At 44.2% G+C, this 19,525-nt stretch overlaps 1 protein-coding gene across 1 annotated transcript in view; it reads right to left on the reverse strand.

Annotated features, from left to right (window-relative positions):
- The window catches only part of LOC126092940 (cadherin-related tumor suppressor-like), a 518,310-nt gene that overhangs the window by 338,637 nt on the left and 160,148 nt on the right, over positions 1 to 19,525 (reverse strand). The window lies entirely within an intron of this gene.

The raw sequence follows: 19,525 nt of genomic DNA on the forward strand, positions 1-19,525 counted from the left end.
GGTCCATCTTTCCCAGACAATCGGGGTAGATGAACCGTGTGTTTAAATGTGGGACAGGTGGACCACAAATTTATCTTCAGCTCCAAGGCTTGTGGACTGATACCACTGAATACGTCCACAGCCCAACACTATGTTTATTTGTCTGTGTTAACAAATGGAAGATCAAAATGTCACACACAGGGCAACCAAGGACTTCAAAACTCGTCAAAAAGCCCAGTGATCCTCGAGACATTAGAAGAGCAGGGTCAGACTCCTTCACATCCCACTCCACTCTTACTAAACCTAAAACTTCCAAAATTAGCACTAAAAATTAACTACTCCTAAGCCAACACAGACAAACCTTTTGCAAGAAATATCACTTGTTTTTTCAATTGACACAACCGTGAATTTTAAGAGCAGGTGAACAACTGTATCTAAAGTCATAAAACTGAGCTGAAAATACTGAAACTGTAAGGAATATGAGGAATCAGAGAAAAAGGAAACAGAACGCAGGCACAAAAAGATCGCCAAAGGAAGATACTAGTGAAGGGAAACACAGACTGAAGAAGCTACTAAGGAAAAATACTACAAATAGCTCACTGTGTTCATTAGATACACAAAGTTACAACACTGAAGAAAGACACCGCAGAAGATTATGAAAGTAGCTTTGATGAATGGAATAAAGATCAATGTGTCGCATCTGGTGAAATCTATTACGACACTGACAAAAAAAAAACGACAATTGGGTTCACTGTGTTTCTTGTTGACGATAGTCACACCAATGTCGTTTAACATTTGCTAATGAGTGTAACTGCTGCTGAGAGAAAAAGATAGACTAATGCTAGAACAAAACTAACAACTCAGTAGAAAAGCTGACGTTCAATCAATATTTGTGATGAACAGATAAACTTGTATTGTACCGAAACATTTAATACCATAATTATGTATTCATCACAACATACTTCAAATAAAAATGCGAAGTTTTGATTGACTCTCTCCTTCACGTATAGCCATCATTATGCGGTCCACTACACGGGTTCACCTCACGCGTTCACCTGTGGCTGAGATGGGCCACTCATGCATATTTTATCATATCTCTCGAATTTCAAGTGGTAACAGTTCAAATATATACTGAGTATGTATGTAATGAATCGGGGACCTAGAAACGACGCAGAGGCTTCGTCCCGCCGTAGCCCTCAGTCGTTCACCACCCCACAGCAGGCCACAGCAGTCCACCCACCCCACCGCCGCCCCACGCCGAACCCAGCGTTGTGTGCGGTTCCGCGTCCCCTGGTGAACGACTCATACCAGACGAGTGTAACCCCACATATTTTCCTGGTAGAGCAATTATGGTGTACGCGTACGTGGAGACAGTGTTTGTGCAGCAGCAACACTGACACAGTATAACTGAGGCGGAATAAGGGGAACCAGCCCGCATTCGCCGAGGCAGATGGAAAACCGCCTGAAAAACCATCCTCCACAGGCTGGCCGGCACACCGGACCTCGACACTAACCCGCAGGGCGGATTCGTGCCGGGGACCGGCACGGCACGCCTTCTCTCTCGGGAAGCAGCGCGTTAGACCGCGCGGCTAGCCGGGCGGGCAAAATATACTGTACTTAAGTTCATACGGCGCTCTTTCGAACGTGCTGACAAAAGTCGAAAAAATTAAAAAAACACAAATTTTATACTGAAGGGAAAAAGTGGTCCAACTCTCCCCGACTCACGCTACATACGTGTATATTTCGACACAGACGGGACGTGCAGCCGGCCGTGGCCTCGTACCAAACGATGAGCCCGCCATTTCCCTCAGGTGATTCACGGAAAGCGTGCAGAACTCGAATCAGGGTTGCCGCATGGAGACTCGACTCCCGACTACAAACGAGGCAAGTCTGTTTAACTCCATTCGATTTATCCCTTGTCTTCTTCCTAACTTAGGTCCGACTTACCCACGCTAACACGGGCTCCATACCACGGCACCATTCGCACCAAAAAATCATTGCCAGACAAAAAGAACCAACTAGTAGATGACAGAAAAAAATTCAGTATCGACTGAGAAACGAAACGTAGAACTTAGTTTTTTTGTAAAGTTTTTCAGTAGCGTGCGTCACGCCTTGCAGCTCGCAAATATTGAAGAAAATACATTTTTAATCGTTTACACAAAAGTCGCTATTTATTTGCTGGCTGACTAGTCTCGAGCTTTACCCAGTTTACAAGTCAGCTATTACATACAACCAAGTATTAGGGGTGGATGCATTGAATGTGGATGGTAAATATATCAATAATAACACGGTTCCGATGTTAACTACTTACGTATTTTGCATTTGGAATATACTTGGTGTGGACAGTTCTGTTTATTTTATCGCACTTTAGATGTACCTCGCACTTGCGTTAAAAACATGTCACAACTGTAGTTGTTTCTTACTGTAGTATGCCAATGTGTGACCATAAAATGTACAAGGTATGGGCAAAATAATGTGAACAGTAATAGTAATGGGATGCTTGTGTTTGTCGCTGAACAACGCAGGCAAGGCAATTGTCGTGCTGCACTGTGCGTGTTCAGTACGGACTAGGCATCAGTGCAAATTCTTTACGAGTAGTGCACACTTCGTATTTGCGTTCAGAGGCCGAGGTCGACGTGCAATGAATGAGGTAACAGAGTTCCAAAGAGGACGGGTTGTGGAGGTCCGATTAGCTGGAGCACCAGTAACCGAGACAGCCAGCTTATTGAATGTTTAAGAGCAACAGTTTCAACAGTCATGACAGCCTACACAAAACATGGAAAGACATCATCGTGTAAACATAATAGTGGGCCCAAATCAAAACTAAATGACAGAGATCGTCGTACGCTAGCACGAATTGTGTCAAAACAACACAGAACTACGGCGGCTAAAGTGACTGCAGAGCTCAATAGCCACATCGGAAGTCACATGTCTATCGACAGTGCGGCTGATCAGTGGAAACACGTCATGTGGTCCGACGAGTCAACGTTTTCGTTATTTCCAACATCGGGCCGGATTTACGTTTAGATAACGCCAGAAGAAGCCTACAACCCTGACTGCTTCGTTCCAACAGTTAAGCACGGGGGTGGAACTGTGATGGTGTGGGCAGCTATATCGTGGTACTCTGCTGGTCCTCATTACTCTCAAAGGCTGTGTTACAGCCAACCATTGTGTGAACGTTTTAGATGGTCAGGTGCACCTATGATTCAAATGCTGCCATACTTCAGGGCGACAATGCACACATTCACAGAGCCAGGGCAGTACAATCGTGGTATAAGAAACGTGCAGCTCAACTCCACCGTCTTCCCAGGCAAGCTCAGTCCCCGAAGTTGCACATTATCGAACCCTTGCGGGCGGCATTGGCGCGCAGACTCCGGAGCATATCCCGCCTCCCTCGTCACTACAGGAGTTGGAACAGTTTCTGATCGAAAGTGGCATAACATTCCACTGGAGACTATACAATCATTGTATGCCAGTATTCCAAGAAAAATCGCAGCTGTATTAGGGGCAAATGTAGGTCCAACCACTTATTAATAAACCGTTGCCAAGTAAGTACAGGTGTTCACATTATTTTGCCTCTCCTCTGCATCTTTCTGAATTGGGATACCTTCATTACACTACATGATCTGACCCAAATGACGACGGTAGTTCATTTATATTGGTGAATTTGTTCTAGTTAGAGTTCACTGTACCTCACGCTGGCTTCTTTGTGGTATGTGGCATTGTACATTTCACAGCTGAATTTGATTGTACGATCTTATGAATAGCGGTTTTCTATGAACATTTACAAGAAATAGAAGTGTACATTCACACGACAAGTGTCCCACGTACAAACAGAATTGTGCAGCAAAAAATTCATACAAAATTTCAATAGCACCTTTGTCAGGACGTAAAAGACACTTCATTTTACATTAATCACCCACTTCGGGTCTGTAAACGATTCGTAGGAACGTTCAATAATAATTTAATCATCACATGATGCGGCCACGGTGGCCGAGCGGTTCTAGGCTCAACAGTCTGGAACTGTGGGACAGCTACGGATCGCAGGTTTGAATCGTGCCTCGGGTATGGATGAGTGTGCTGTCCTTGGGTTAGTTGCGTTTAAGTAGTTCTGAGTTCTAGGGGACTGATGACCTCAGAAGTTAAGTCCCACAGTGCTCAGAGCCATTTGAACCGTTTCATCACATGAATTGCACTCATCAACTACCCGTATGCGACTACAAATTATTCAACGAAAACCAAATTATAACATCGAGACACTACTGTAGATTCCATTGAAACGTCTCCACTTAAGATAATGCTAGAAAAAGATGAAAATTTTTTTGCACAAAAAATGAAATAATGGTACGACATTTTTTTGCAGGGGACCCAATATGCGGTTGTTCGGCCGCCTAGTGCAAGTCTTATTTGACGGCACTTTGGCGATTTACGAGTCCGTGGTGGTGAGGACAACACAACAGCCGCCACCAGGGGGAATAAAAATCTGCACCTGCCGGATAATCGAGCCAAGGAGAGAGGGGGAGGGGGGGGGGAGTCTCATGGCAGTCAGACAGGCTGACCTGACCACTCGACTTCACAGGTCACACGTGGACCTTATTGTCTGACTGTCACGTGACGGAACACGGCGATTCACACTCAACAGTCAGTGATTTTAATACGTGGCATGCTCAAACACATAATGCTTCCTAATTTTTTTATGTGAAAACTAGTAAAGCTATGTAAATAAAACAAACGTTATTAACATTCTACGTCTTTGTTCTTCACGTTTGCAGTCGTCTGCCGCTAGAGGATTACGAATTGCACCGTGTAACGTGGCGGCGCGTGGCGAACAGCGTGCTGTGATCGAGTTTCTCGACGGAGAGTTCTCCCACACAGAGGGTGAGGGGGAGCACGACAGTGCCGGACCACACACGAGCGCCGCGTCTGCCAGAGGCCGATACCTCGTGGCCGCTGCCGTCGAGCATTCTCCACAGTCGCCACTTGGGCCCGCTGGATTTCCGTCTGTTTCCAAAACTTAAACAACACCTTTCAAGACTTCGCTTTGTTGTTGACCAAGTGATGCAAGCAGGAGTGAAGTCAAAAAAATGAAGATATCGAATGTTAATAACGTTTGTTTAAAAAAAAACTTTAAGAGTTTTCGCATAAAAAGTTCCGCAGCATTATCTTTCGGCACGTCCTACTATAATCGCAGCGTGTATTGAATTTTTCAGGCGTTATATACGACCAAAGAATAAGACGCTTTGCATCAACATCTGTCTAATTTAAGATAACAAATACGAAAAGCAAGCCAGCGTGACCTACGGTGGACTCGAACGAGAATAAACAGTCAGCTGCACTGGGTGTCTCTCCCAGGAGTCGCGGGCGCATTTTCTCTGTTTTTTTTTTCCGTCAGATATTTGCATATTCTTTTTTGAAATGCGAGCTGGAGTCAGCCCAGACAAATACTGCTCATCATATCTTTCAGGCGAAACCCATTGTTGTTGATAAGCTTCGATTTGTTTCCCGTTAGAGGCAAAATTATTTCTGAGTGGAGTATTACGTGTCCTTTCGATACAGCGGCCTCAAATTAGTGCAATCGATATTCGCTTTATCGATATGTCTTAATAGGGGCAGGAAAACACGGCAGCGACAGCACCGCGCTTGCGCGAACTGGCTGCTAGTGATGGAAAGATCCGACCAGTTACAAGCGGTAGCGGTATTTCAGTTCTGAAGAACCGGTGTTTTTCGGTACCTGTGTGGTTTCGGTAATAACAGATGTTTGTTATATTTTACTAATAACCGATTATCAATTTATATATCAATTAACTGTACCAGTAATACTAAGATTTTTTGTTTTTCAATAAAACTATTTTTAAAAAAGGAATAATTTTTATTCCTAAAATTTGCATTGGTTTCAAATATTGCGTTATTGTAGACAACTGGAAAAGCGATTGGTGCCGTTTTGATAACGATGCCTACACAAACGAGTAACGAACACCTGGCACAAGAACTAGTACAGAATTGCTGCGACAATAGCGTTCCCATTGGCGTGTGACGTGGCTGAAGGATCGGGTGTGCGCCCAGTGTTCAAGACCTGCCCACACCTGGTCTAACCAGTAGTTTGCCACTGTCCACGACAGACGTCATTGTACTGCACAATGGCACCAACACTAGTCTGGAAATATTTTTACGAAGTGACGTAGCAATGAAGTACTGTACTTGATCTGCTTTAAAAGATTAAATATTTGTCTGCCATTTCTACGAAACAATAAACTAGTAAGTAAATTATCGTAACAGGAATAAATTAAAAACTTTCACTATTCAGAGATGTCACTACACCCACTCAAAGACGTAAACAACCATGCATGAGCAGCGCCTATTAGACGGAGGGGTCCGACAACCGATCAGTTCCAGTCATTCCACCAGGAAGGAGGTACACGGCTCGTGTTGTGTGTAGTTCAACCGTGCCTAGACGGTCAATACCGCGATTCGATCGCGTCCACCTTGTTACTTTGTGCCAGGGAGAGCTCTCGACAAGGGAGGTGTCCAAGCGTCTGGGAGTGAACTAAAGCGATGTTGTTCGGACATGCCGGAGATACAGAGAGACAGGAACTGTCGATGACAAGCCTCGCTTAGGCCGCCCAAGGGCTACTGCTGCAGCCGATGACCGCTACCTACGGATTATGGGTCGGAGGAACCGTGACAGCAACGTCATCATATTGAATAATGCTTTTCGAGCAGCCACAGGACGTCGTGTTACGATACAAACCGCGTGCAATATGCTGCATGATGTACAACTTCACTCCCGACGCCCATGACAAGATCCATCTTTGCAACCACGACAAAATGCAGCGTGGTACAGATGGGCCCAAAACGTGACGAATGGACCGCTCAAGATTGGCATACGTGTGAGTGTCTCATATACCTTCAACCAGACAATCGTCGGAGACGTGTTTGGAGGCAACCCGGTCAGGCTGAACGCCTTAGACACACTGTCCAGCGAGTACAGCAATCTGGGGGTTCTCTCATGTTTTCGGGTGGTGTGGGATCGACGTACGCCGCTGGTGGTCACGGAAGGCGCCGTAACGGCTGTACGACACGTGAATGCCATCCTCCGACCGATACTGCAACGACATCGGTAGCATATTGACGAGGCGTTCGCCTTCATGGACACAAGTTCGGACCCCATCGTGCACATCTTGTGAATGACTTTGATCAGGATAACGACATCGCTCGACTAGAGTGGCCAGCATGTTCTCCAGACATGAACGCTATCGCACATGCTTGGGATAGATTCAAAAGGACTGTTTATGGGCGACGTGACCCTCCAACCACTCTGAAGGATCTACGCCGACTCGCCTTTGAGGAGTGCTACGATCTCGACCGACAGTGCCTTGATGAACTTGTTGATAGTATGCCCCGACGAATACAGGCATGCATCAGTGCAAGAGGATCTGCTACTGGCTATTAGAACTACCGGTGTGTACAGAAGTTTGGATCACCACCTCTTGAAGGTTTCGCTGTATGGTGGTATAACATGCAATGTGTGGTTTTCGTGAGCAAAAAGGGCGGAAATTATGTTTATGTTGACCGCTATTCCAATTTTCTGTACAGGTTCTGTAACTCTCGGAACCGAGGTGATGCAAAACATTTTTGATGTTTGTAAATACGTAGACACGAAGAATAAAGCTGTAGAATGTGAATAACGTGTAGTGGCGTATTCGCTGGGAATCCCATTTTGAAAAGTTGGCCCACCTGGTGCGAGTCTTTTTATTTGACGCCACCCGGTCCCCGCCGAAAGAAAATCTTCGACCCGGCCGAGAATCGAGAGTGGGTCCTCCGTGCTGCATTAAGCGGCGCTATCGATCAGCTGAGCTATGGAGGCGGACAGAGTGTTGACAACGTTTGTTTAGTTTAATAAGCGTTACGAGCTTTCACATAAAAAATTCGGAGGCATCAATTTTCAGCTCGCCGTCGTGCTGAACGAGTAGCTAAAAGCGCGCACAGTGCCAGCTCGTGTTATGGGCGGGGCGACGGTGTTTAATGGCGGGCTGGGTGGTGGAGGGGGAAGGAGGTACCAGTTGCCTCAGTTACGTGTCTACCTCGGCGCATCGGGGATCCAGTACGATGGCAGGCTGTATCCTCGCTAACGGAGGGCATTTTGAACATTTCGTTTACGAAGGTGTTGTACACTGTAGCCGATAGAGTATTTTAAACATTTCTTGCGAAAAACGGTTTTACATAATGCTTGTACGTCCCGTTCCTGTACGTTTCCCGTGAGAAATGTGATTATGGAGAGAATTAGGAAATGATGTCTAGCACGGAAATAATGCGTTCCCAGACCCATGGCCGTAGGACATATTGTCTTCCTCTACGTGCGAGGAATGCTTCCTGAAAGTTTGAACATTCGTTTTTCTTACATCCTGTAAATGGTACCATCGCGTCAATAATACAAGTATAATTAGAAAAAGTGACATTGAGTTATTTTACCTCGATTTGGGGGTTTGCCGGTGTTTTGTTGAGGGACAAACATTGCTTTTTGCATCTCACACTCCATCTAATTTCGGTTTTGTCCGTTGAAACACCATGTAATCAAAAGTATCCCGGACTGCCACAAAAACATACGTTTTTCATGTTACGTGTATTGTAGTACCACCTAGTGTGAGGTACTCCGTATCAGACACTGTGAGAGAGCAGAATGAGGCGCCCCGCGGAAATCACGGACCTCGAACGTGGTCAGCTGATTGAGCGTCACTAGTGTCATACGTCTGTACGCGAGACTTCCACACTCCCAAACATTCCTGGGTCCACTGTTTCCGATATGATAGTGAAGAGAAAACGTGAAGGGATACGTACAGCACAAAAGCGTACAGGCCGAACTCGTCTGTTGACTGACAGAGGCCACCGACAGTTGAAAAAGGTCGTAATGTGTAATAGGCAGACATCTATCCATACCGTCACACAACATACATAGTATCTGAACATTTCTGAACATTGCTTTGATACCTTATCAAGATCCGACTGAATATTTGTGGAACCTTTTTCATGAAGATACATTTCCCCACTGCGTGCCTCAAGTTACTTCTAAATGTGTCGATGACTCTCCATCCGAGGAAACATTCTGTGTCCTGCCTACCAGCAATTCTCAACCCAGTCGCAAATTTCGTTTGAAGTCTCACTTCATCCTATGTTCGTCAACAAGCGTTGGTGTGGTACTTGGAAATCAAACTATACTACACCTATGTGATTGCTTTCAGAATTCCATGTAAATAAAGCGCAAGCTGGGTTTTCGGAGCCTATGCCGGGTGGCACTGAGGAGATCACTGTGGTCGCTTACCGAAACTCATTACGCCCGAGTCGAGAATGCGTTGTAAGAGTCTGGAGCTGGGGGAGGTGAGAGGCAGCCTTCTGGACAGCCTGCGCTGCTCGGACCGCTGCTCTCGGTCTCCCTCTACAGTTCTTGTCCACCCACAGTTCCCTGTACTGACAAACTGACGATGCTTAAATGCGTCACCATGTTTCCCATCAATCGATCCCTCGTTTTAGTCAATTTGTGTCATGAAGATCTTTCATAGTCACTGCCCATTCATTGGTAACCCTATCTACCGGTTTTTCTGTAGTAACACATTTCAAAAGCCTCTATTCTCTTCTCGCCTGGACTGTTTTAAAGTTACGTTTCATTCCAGTACGAGGCTACGATCTGGAGAAATATCTTCACGAAGGAATTGCTATAAGTCTAATTCATATTCCATGTTAACAATTTTTTCTTTATCAAACATGCTTTTCTTGCTTTTCCAGTATGCACTTTACATCCTCTCTACTTCAGCATCATCAGTTATTCTTCTAACCAAAACTCATCTACTACTCTTAGTGTTTTATTTGTTACTGTAATCTACATCTACATCTACATGATTACTCTGCAATTCACATTTAAGTGCTTGGCAGAGGGTTCATCGAACCACAATCATACTATCTCTCTACCATTCCACTCCCGAACAGCGTGCGCGAAAAACGAACACCTAAACCTTCCTGTTCGAGCTCTAATTTCTCTTATTTTATTTTGATGATCATTCCTACCTATGTAGCCTGGGCTCAACAAAATATTTTCGCATTCGGAAGAGAAAGTTGGTGACTGAAATTTCGTAAATAGATCTCGCCGCGACGAAAAACGTCTTTGCTTTAATTACTTCCATCCCAACTCGCGTATCATATCTGCCACACTCTCTCCCCTACTACGTGATAATACAAAACGAGCTGCCCTTTTTTGCACCTTTTCGATGTCCTCCGTCAATCCCACTTGGTAAGGATCCCCCACCGCGCAGCAATATTCTAACAGAGGACGAACGAGTGTAATGTAAGCTGTCTCTTTAGTGGACTTGTTGCATCTTCTAAGTGTCCTGCCAATGAAACGCAACCTTTGACTCGCCTTCCCCATAATATTATCTATGTGGTCTTTCCAACTGAAGTTGTTCGTAATTTTAACACCCAGGTACTTAGTTGAATTGACAGCCTTGAGAATTGTACTATTTATCGAATAATCGAATTCCAACGGATTTCTTTTGGAACTCATGTGGATCACCTCACACTTTTCGTTATTTAGCGTCAACTGCCACCTGCCACACCATACAGCAATCTTTTCTAAATCGCTTTGCAACTGATACTGGTCTTCGGATGACCTTACTAGACGGTAAATTACAGCATCATCTGCGAACAACCTAAGAGAACTGTTCAGATTGTCACCCAGGTCATTTATATACATCAGGAACAGCAGAGGTCCCAGGACGCTTCCCTGGGGAACACCTGATATCACTTCAGTTTTACTCGATGATTTGCCGTCTATTACTACGAACTGCGACCTTCCTGACAGGGAATCACGAATCCAGTCGCATAACTGAGACGATACTCCGTAGGCCCGCAGCTTGAATAGAATTCCCTCGGCTTCATCTGACTTAATTCAACTCTTTTCATTTACCTGTGTTTTACTTTTTCCGATGTTTATTTTATAAATTGTTTTCTAGACATCATTCAGTCAGTTCAACTTTACACCAAGTTCTTTCCATCTCTAGTAGAGTTACAGTACTGTCAGCACCCCTAGGGCGATTTGTTTCCTCTCGCTGAACTTAAATTCTGTTTCAAAATTCCCCCTTTGTTTCGTGTAGTGCTTGCTCGATGTACCGACTGAGTAACGTGGGGGATCGGTTACAACCTGCCGTCACTCCCTTCTCAGCTGCTGCTTCCCTTCAGGAGTCCTCTCGAGGGATGTGAAAACGTTCGTGGACGAGGAGCCGGTGACATCACAGCGCGGAGCTCCAGGTTCCACTGCAGTGCGAAGCGTGAAAGGATGGACCTGCCACGTCACAGTTTTGCGTCGTGGAAAGAACCGTGCCCAGTGAGGTACAGCAAAAGTTTTACGCTATAAGTATAGCTTGGGAGTCACGATGTTATGTTCCGTCAGATGGAGTAGAATTCAGTTTTTGGTGATTTTTATATTACAGCGTACGTGATATGCACAAATGCTATTTCAAAGCACCAGCACACTGAGGATCTATCGAAAACTCATAGTTTTAGGTACGGTTTGTTACATTAAACTAACAAGCCTCTCGCTGAAACTTGTGTAATATGAAAGGATACAGTTACAGTGGTACGGTACAGTGATGAGTCATCAGTAGCACGTCGTCACTGGTACAGATTGTCATAGCCACATGTCAGAGAATGACATTTGCAGTTACAGCCTTTAAACTTCTTTAAAAATCATACACTGTACAAGTTAGTCACAGTCACCGTGTTGAAACTGTAGTGTAGTTTACAGCATTTTAAACCATAAAATGAAACGCAGCAGATTCGCATCAAGCTAGTTGCAAGGACCTTTTTCGCTTTTTGTTTTCCACAAGATTGTGGGATTTCTTACTATTTTAATGCGATTATTATATCAAAAACTCGATGTCATTTATTATAAATGATATATTTGTCCAGTTCTTGTTACACAAAGGCCAACGAATGAATGTTTCTCCAGTAGCGAGAAATCTTAGCGTAACTGTCAATGAATGTAACGAAGTAAACCCAAACTTGAAGTTTTTCTATTACGAGACTTTGTGTAATATATATATATATATATATAAACTCCGCCATTGCCGGTCCCAAGCCCGGATCCCCATCTTACAAGTGATGAGGGAGGAGGAGGGGGAGGAGTAACAACCTCTTAAAAAAACCTGGGTCCATCTGGCTCCGGATGGTAGCACCCTGTGAGGGCCCCTGCCTAGGGTTACGGGTGAAAACCGGTCAACGGTCTCATAGGCGGATGAGGAATTTTTAACTCCCAACGGCTGAGAGAGCGGAGGAACCAAAAATCTATAACTGCAAGCGTCTGTACCCAGATTGGGCGGCTTGTGGGCAGCGTCTGTTCCTCATGTTAGAGGCAGCTGTTTCAAGAAAACCTTCTAACGCTAACAACGTTAGTCGTATTCCTGGTAGGTTACGCAAGTAATCTCCCCAACTTTGAAGAATTTCAACAGTTACAATCTTAACGCATGATGGAAATGTCTTTCAATAACGAAACTACCCCAGGTGGCCAATCCACCGTCGGCAACGACGCAAGCAGACCCATGGATTCTGGGGAGTCTGCAACACCATGCAAATCCAACAAGATTAAACCCAGAAAAATCTTCAACATAGCAACTCTCAACATAAACTCCCTTCTCAAAGTGGGAAAACTTAAGCACCTTACAGACCAGTTACACACGGAAGGCATACAAATTGTGGCGCTACAAGAAACTCGCTTCACTGATGAAAACACATTTGAATCAAACAAATTCAGAATATTTAAAGGAAAACCTGGAAAAATTGTAATGAAGAAATGCCCTCAGCTTGGCACAGCTTTTGCTGTAAACACAAAAATTCTGAACTCTGTCGAACATTTTTGGTCAACATCATCGAGAACATCTTTCCTCACTTTTCGATGTGCGAATAAAAAATACACATTAATCAATGTTCACGCTCCCACAAATGACAAAAATAATGCTAAAAATAGTGAAGAAACAGATGAATTCTGGGAAAACCTTAAGGATCATATATCAGAAATCCCAGAAAACAATGCAAAAATACTTCTAGGAGATTTTAACGCTCAGATTGGAAAAGAAAAGAAATTCCGCGATGTTGTCGGCAACTTTCCCGCACACAAACGAACCAACAAAAATGGAGAAAGGTTAATTATGCTCTGTAAGCAGTTTAAACTCAAGCTAATGCCAACACGTTTTAAACATCTTCCCAGAAAACAAAAAACCTGGGTATCTCCGATAAAGAGTATCGGAGAATTTCAAATAGATCACGTTGCCATCTCCTCCAAATGTGAAAAAGAAATATTGAACACACGTGTCCGAAAATCTCTAAACCTCGACTCCGACCACTATCTCACGAAAATAAAAACTAAACTGATCCCACAAAACAAACAGAAAAGCAGAAACGGTGAATATAAAAACAGAAATAAAATAAATTTTGATCTTACAACCCTGAGAAATTACAACCTTAAACCCAACTCTAACCTCAAGGATTTTCAGAAAAAACTAAAGACATTCTCCCCTTCACAAAACCTCCAAGAATTTCAGAACAACTTGATTGAGGCAACAGAAACAACCTTTCCAAAAAAGAGCAAACCGAGAAACCCATGGTGGGACAGCAACTGTAATGAAGTTCTGCATGAAAGATTTAAAGCCTGGAAAAAGTGGAACTCACATAAAACTGAAAACAACTTTGATGAATTTAAGCAAGCCAGAAAGAATGCCTCGAAAACTATTCGCAACACCAAGACACAAAATGAAAAACAACAACTGGACTCAATCGAAGAGAATTTCAAGAAATGCAACAAGGCAGCTTGGTACAAAACATTAAACCAGAAACTCCGAGGATATCAGTCCCCTTGCCTAAACCTTATGAGAAATAATAAGACTCTCGCCACCAACAATACTGAAAACTGTGAAATCCTGGCTGAATATTTTGAGACACTCCTAAACTGCCAAACACCCATCCAGACTCTCAGTTTTACGCAACCAGAAACATTACCAACACATTCAACACCTCCGACACGAGAGGAAATCACAAACATAATCAAAAACCTCAAAAACAGGAAAGCATGTGGAGAAGACACAATTACAGCAGAAATGCTCAAGCTTGGGGGAGAAACATCAGTAGAAGCACTACACAAAGAACTTGAACAAGTATGGGAAACCAAGAAAATCCCAAGTCACTGGAAAACTGCCCTAATTCACTCTTTGTTTAAAAAAGGTGACAAAAGGGATGTTAACAACTATCGTGGAATATCGCTTCTCCCAGTCCCATACAAAATTCTATCAAAAGCCCTGCTCAATCGTGTATCACCAATTATAGAGGGAAAACTTGGAGAATATGAAGCCGGCTTCAGACCAGGAAGATCCTGTGCCGAACAAATTTTTAACCTCAAAACAACAATGAACTATTTATCTACAAGGAGCAAGAAATATTTCATAACATTCATTGATTTCAAAAAAGCTTATGACTCAATTGATAGGGACACACTCATCAAAACGCTTCGAGAATATGAAATAGATGAAACAACAATCACCATAATCAAAGAAACATTAACAAATACAACATCAAAAGTAAAATTCCAAGGAGAAATTTCACGGCATTTCGAGGTCAAAACCGGCGTCAGACAAGGAGATGCGCTGTCCCCGGTACTCTTCAACTGTGTTCTTGATAAAGTCATAGCAGAATGGAGAAAACTCACGCAAAAACATGGAGTTGAGAAAGTCCAAATTGGAGGGAAGTGCTACAAAGCCATTGAAACCAACTGTTTTGCCTTCGCTGACGATCTCGCCTGTTTAGCTTACACACAAAAAGACACAATAAAACAAATAGAATTACTTAAAGAAACTGCTGAAAAAGCAGGCTTGCAAATTTCATTTGAAAAGACAGAAATCATTACAAATATCAAAAATCCACCAAAGAAAATAACTACGAAATATGGGAAAATACAGGTATCTAAACATTTTAAATATCTTGGTGAACTAATTCAGCCTGTGGCAAAAGGTCATCCAGCCTGCAGGGCTAGAATACGAAAACTAGAGACAGCAACTCACTACTGCAGACAAATGTATTCAAAAAAATGTATATCCAAAAACATTAAACTCAGACACTACCAGACTGTCATTAGACCGCAGATACTATATGCATCAGAAACACTGGCAAATTTTACATATGCAGAACAGATAGAAAATCGTGAAAGAAGAATTGTGAGGACAATTCTTGGACACAGGAAAATAACAGATGATCAAGGCAAGCCTGTATACAGACTAAAAAGCAACAAAGAAGTGTATACGAAGTGCAGCAAAATTACAGACGAAATTAGAAAAAGAAGATGCTCCTTTTATGCTCACATCATGAGGATGAACCCGAATAGGCTTACAAAACAAATATTTTCGTACATTGCAAATCTAAAAAATAAAAATTTATGGTTTATCAACACAGAAAGGGATCTAAAAGAAATGGACATAGATCAGGAAACAATATTTAACAGAAACCTTTTTAGAAAAAAACTGAATTCATTCACGGGTTTCGGTGTGAAAATTAAGAAGACTTGTGGAACTAAATGGTCTGAAGAGAGAAAAGCCGCCTTCAGCGCAAGAATGAAAGAAGTGTGGACTGAGAGAAAGAAGACTTCCCAGTAGCGCAAGAAATAACTGTTTTCACGGTCTTTAACGGCCAAATTTGTATAATAATAATAATAATATATATATATATACAGGGTGTTTCAAACATGACCGGTATATTTGAAACGGCAATAAAAACTAAACGAGCAGCGATAGAAATACACCGTTTGTTGAAATATGCTTGGGACAACAGTACATTTTCAGGCAGACAAACTTTCGAAATTACAGTAGTTACAATTTTCAACAACAGATGGCGCTGCGGTCTGGGAAACTCTATAGTACGATATTTTCCACATATCCACCATGCGTAGCAATAATATGGCGTAGTCTCTGAATGAAATTACCCGAAACCTTTGACAACGTGTCTGGCGGAATGGCTTCACATGCAGATGAGATGTACTGCTTCAGCTGTTCAATTGTTTCTGGATTCTGGCGGTACACCTGGTCTTTCAAGTGTCCCCACAGAAAGAAGTCACAGGGGTTCATGTCTGGCGAATAGGGAGGCCAATCCACGCCGCCTCCTGTATGTTTCGGATAGCCCAAAGCAAATCGAAATATTCATTCAGGAAATATTCATTCAGGAAATTAAAGACGTCGGCCGTGCGATGTGGCCGGGCACCATCTTGCATAAACCACGAGGTGTTCGCAGTGTCGTCTAAGGCAGTTTGTACCGCCACAAATTCACGAAGAATGTCCAGATAGCGTGATGCAGTAATCGTTTCGGATCTGAAAAATGGGCCTATGATTCCTTTGGAAGAAATGGCGGCCCAGACCAGTACTTTTTGAGGATGCAGGGACGATGGGACTGCAACATGGGGCTTTTCAGTTCCCCATATGCGCCAGTTCTGTTTATTGACGAAGCCGTCCAGGTAAAAATAAGCTTCGTCAGTAAACCAAATGCTGCCCACATGCATATCGCCGTCATCAATCCTGTGCACTATATCGTTAGCGAATGTCTCTCGTGCAGCAATGGTAGCGGCGCTGAGGGGTTGCCGCGTTTGAGTTTTGTATGGATAGAGGTGTAAACTCTGGCGCATGAGACGATACGTGGACGTTGGCGTCATTTGGACCGCAGCTGCAACACGGCGAACGAAAACCCGAGGCCGCTGTTGGATCACCTGCTGCACTAGCTGCGCGTTGCCCTCTGTGGTTGCCGTACGCGGTCGCCCTACCTTTCCAGCACGTTCATCCGTCACGTTCCCAGTCCGTTGAAATTTTTCAAACAGATCCTTTATTGTATCGCTTTTCGGACCTTTGGTTACATTAAACCTCCGTTGAAAACTTCGTCTTGTTGCAACAACACTGTGTTCTAGGCGGTGGAATTCCAACACCAGAAAAATGCTCTGTTCTAAGGAATAAACCATGTTGTCTACAGCACACTTGCACGTTGTGAACAGCACACGCTTACAGCAGAAAGACGACGTACAGAATGGCGCACCCACAGACTGCGTTGTCTTCTATATCTTTCACATCACTTGCAGCGCCATCTGTTGTTGAAAATTGTAACTACTGTAATTTCGAAAGTTTGTCCGCCTGAAAATGTACTGTTGTCCCAAGCATATTGCAACAAACGGTGTATTTCTATCGCTGCTCGTTTAGTTTTTATTGCCGTTTCAAATATACCGGTCATTTTTGAACACCCTGTATATATATATATATATATATATATATATATATATATATATATATATATATATATAAGATATACAGCTATCACTCAGGTGTATTGATTCCCTCATGCTTGTGTCTTGCCAGGAAATATGTTTTCCGATGGTTGTAAGTAGATTCGAAAAAATCTGGTCTTCCATTCGAATGAAATAACGAACCGAGTCTCGATCTCGAAACCTATGTTCAAAATGGTTCAAATGGCTCTGAGCACTATGGGACTCAACATCTGTCGTCATCAGTCCCCTAGAACTTAGAACTACTTAAACCTAACTAACCTAAGGACATGACACACACCATGCCCTAGACAGGATTCGAACCTGCGACCGAAGCGGTCACGCGGTTCCAGACTATAGCGCCTAGAACCGCTCGGCCACACCGGCCGGCGAAACCTATGTAATGACGTATGTTACTGTAGAGTAGTGTCAATATCAACATTGAGAATATGGATATTACGCATGTGTAAAGCGACATTAGACCCTACACTCTAACCGTTTTCTAATTAAAACCGGAAATGTGATGGAGGTTCAGCTGAGTTAACAAAAAAACTTTTACTAGTACGTATCTCAGATTGCCGCACGGCATCGTGCAGTGTTGCTCCGTCAGCTATTCGCTCTACAAGCCGACGACGAGTTCAGAATGTTCTCGACGATTTCCTCCGCTCTTCTTCGGCAGTTGCAAACAGAGTTAACGCAACTATTTTACGCGCCTCCATTTTCGTAAACAACCTGTGTGATTAGCGCGCCAGATCCATCCGACAACAGTCTCCGGAGAGCGTTTCGGTGGCAAATCACGACAGGCGAGAATGTGACGCCACGTTCGGTGAGACGTATCGAGGTCGTTCCGACACCACCCCGGGCGCGCTTCGCGATGACGTAACACTTGACGTACTTGGTCCCTTACAGCTGCCAGGCTGGTGTTACGGGCAAGCTGCACTTTGGGTGGCGGGACGCACGTCGAGGCCGGCCTGGCGAGCGCGCACCACCTCCGAGTCGCGGCGAGTGCGCCTTCTGCCGGCAACTGTGCAGGCGTCGTCTGCTGTGGGAGAGCGAGCAGCCGGCGGCCGCGGCGAGGAGGCGGCGTAGGCGGCGGCGGCGGCGGCTGCGCTCGGCCGCCCCCGCGGCAGTCGCACTTCGCCTGCCGTCGCTTATGAATACGGAGATTGGTTGCGAGCCCTCAGCCGCCACCTCGCCGGTCATTACCGGCGGGAACGGAGTGCCGCGCACGCTCTGCTCTCTGCTCCGGCCCAGTTCTCGACACTGGGAATACAGCTGCTGCTGACGAAGAGAGTCTCCATTCGTTTCTGTCTACTTGTTTTCCAAACCTGAACAGCACCAGTCACCACATGATTTACATCTACATCGTACTCCGCGAGACACCTAATGGTGTGTGGCGGAGGGTACTTTCGGTACACTAGCTGATCCCTGTTTGCGGAATCCGTGCTGACTTTTATAGACGGGATTTATCCTGTGTACATGGTTAAAATGGCTCTAAACGATATGGGACTTAACATCTGAGGTCATCAGTCCCCAAGAGTTAGAACTACTTAAACCTAACTAACCTAAGGAGATCTGCCGGCCAAAGTGGCCAAGCGGTTCTAGGCGCTACAGTCTGGAACCGTGTGACCGCGGTCGCAGGTTCGAATCCTGCGTCGGGCTCGGATGTGTGTGATGTCCTTAGGTTAGTTACGTTTAAGTAGTTCTGAGTTCAAGGGGACTCATGACCTCAGAAGTTAAGTCCCATAGTGCTCTCAGCCATTTGAACCATTGATCCTAAGGACATCACACGCATCCATGCCCGAGGCAGGATTCGAACCTGCGACCGTAGCAGCAGCGCGTTTCCGGACTAAAGTGCCTGTGTACATGCTACTGACAAAGTATCGAACTGATGCATTCTACAGAATGCCTAGGCAACATACAGGGTGATACAGGGAGCTATGCAAATATTTTAATACGTTTTTCTACAAAGGAAACTAAAGAAAAAACTTCATACAAACACAGGTCCGCAAATGTTTGGTTACGGAGTTACGGCTAATAAAAGATTTTGCCTGAAAATTAGCAACTACGTTAATATGAAGCCATCGCAAAACCGTACGAGGTTAAAGTAAAGCACGATTTCCATTTATGTTGTTGTTATTGGTCTGGTGAATCAAATAAAACGTGTCCCAGACGTGTATCTGCAATAGTTTTCCAGAACGTCCAGAGTGCCGAAAAATAATGCCG

The sequence above is a fragment of the Schistocerca cancellata genome, chromosome 7, assembly GCF_023864275.1.
Source record: "Schistocerca cancellata isolate TAMUIC-IGC-003103 chromosome 7, iqSchCanc2.1, whole genome shotgun sequence".
Lineage (NCBI taxonomy): Eukaryota > Metazoa > Arthropoda > Insecta > Orthoptera > Acrididae > Schistocerca > Schistocerca cancellata.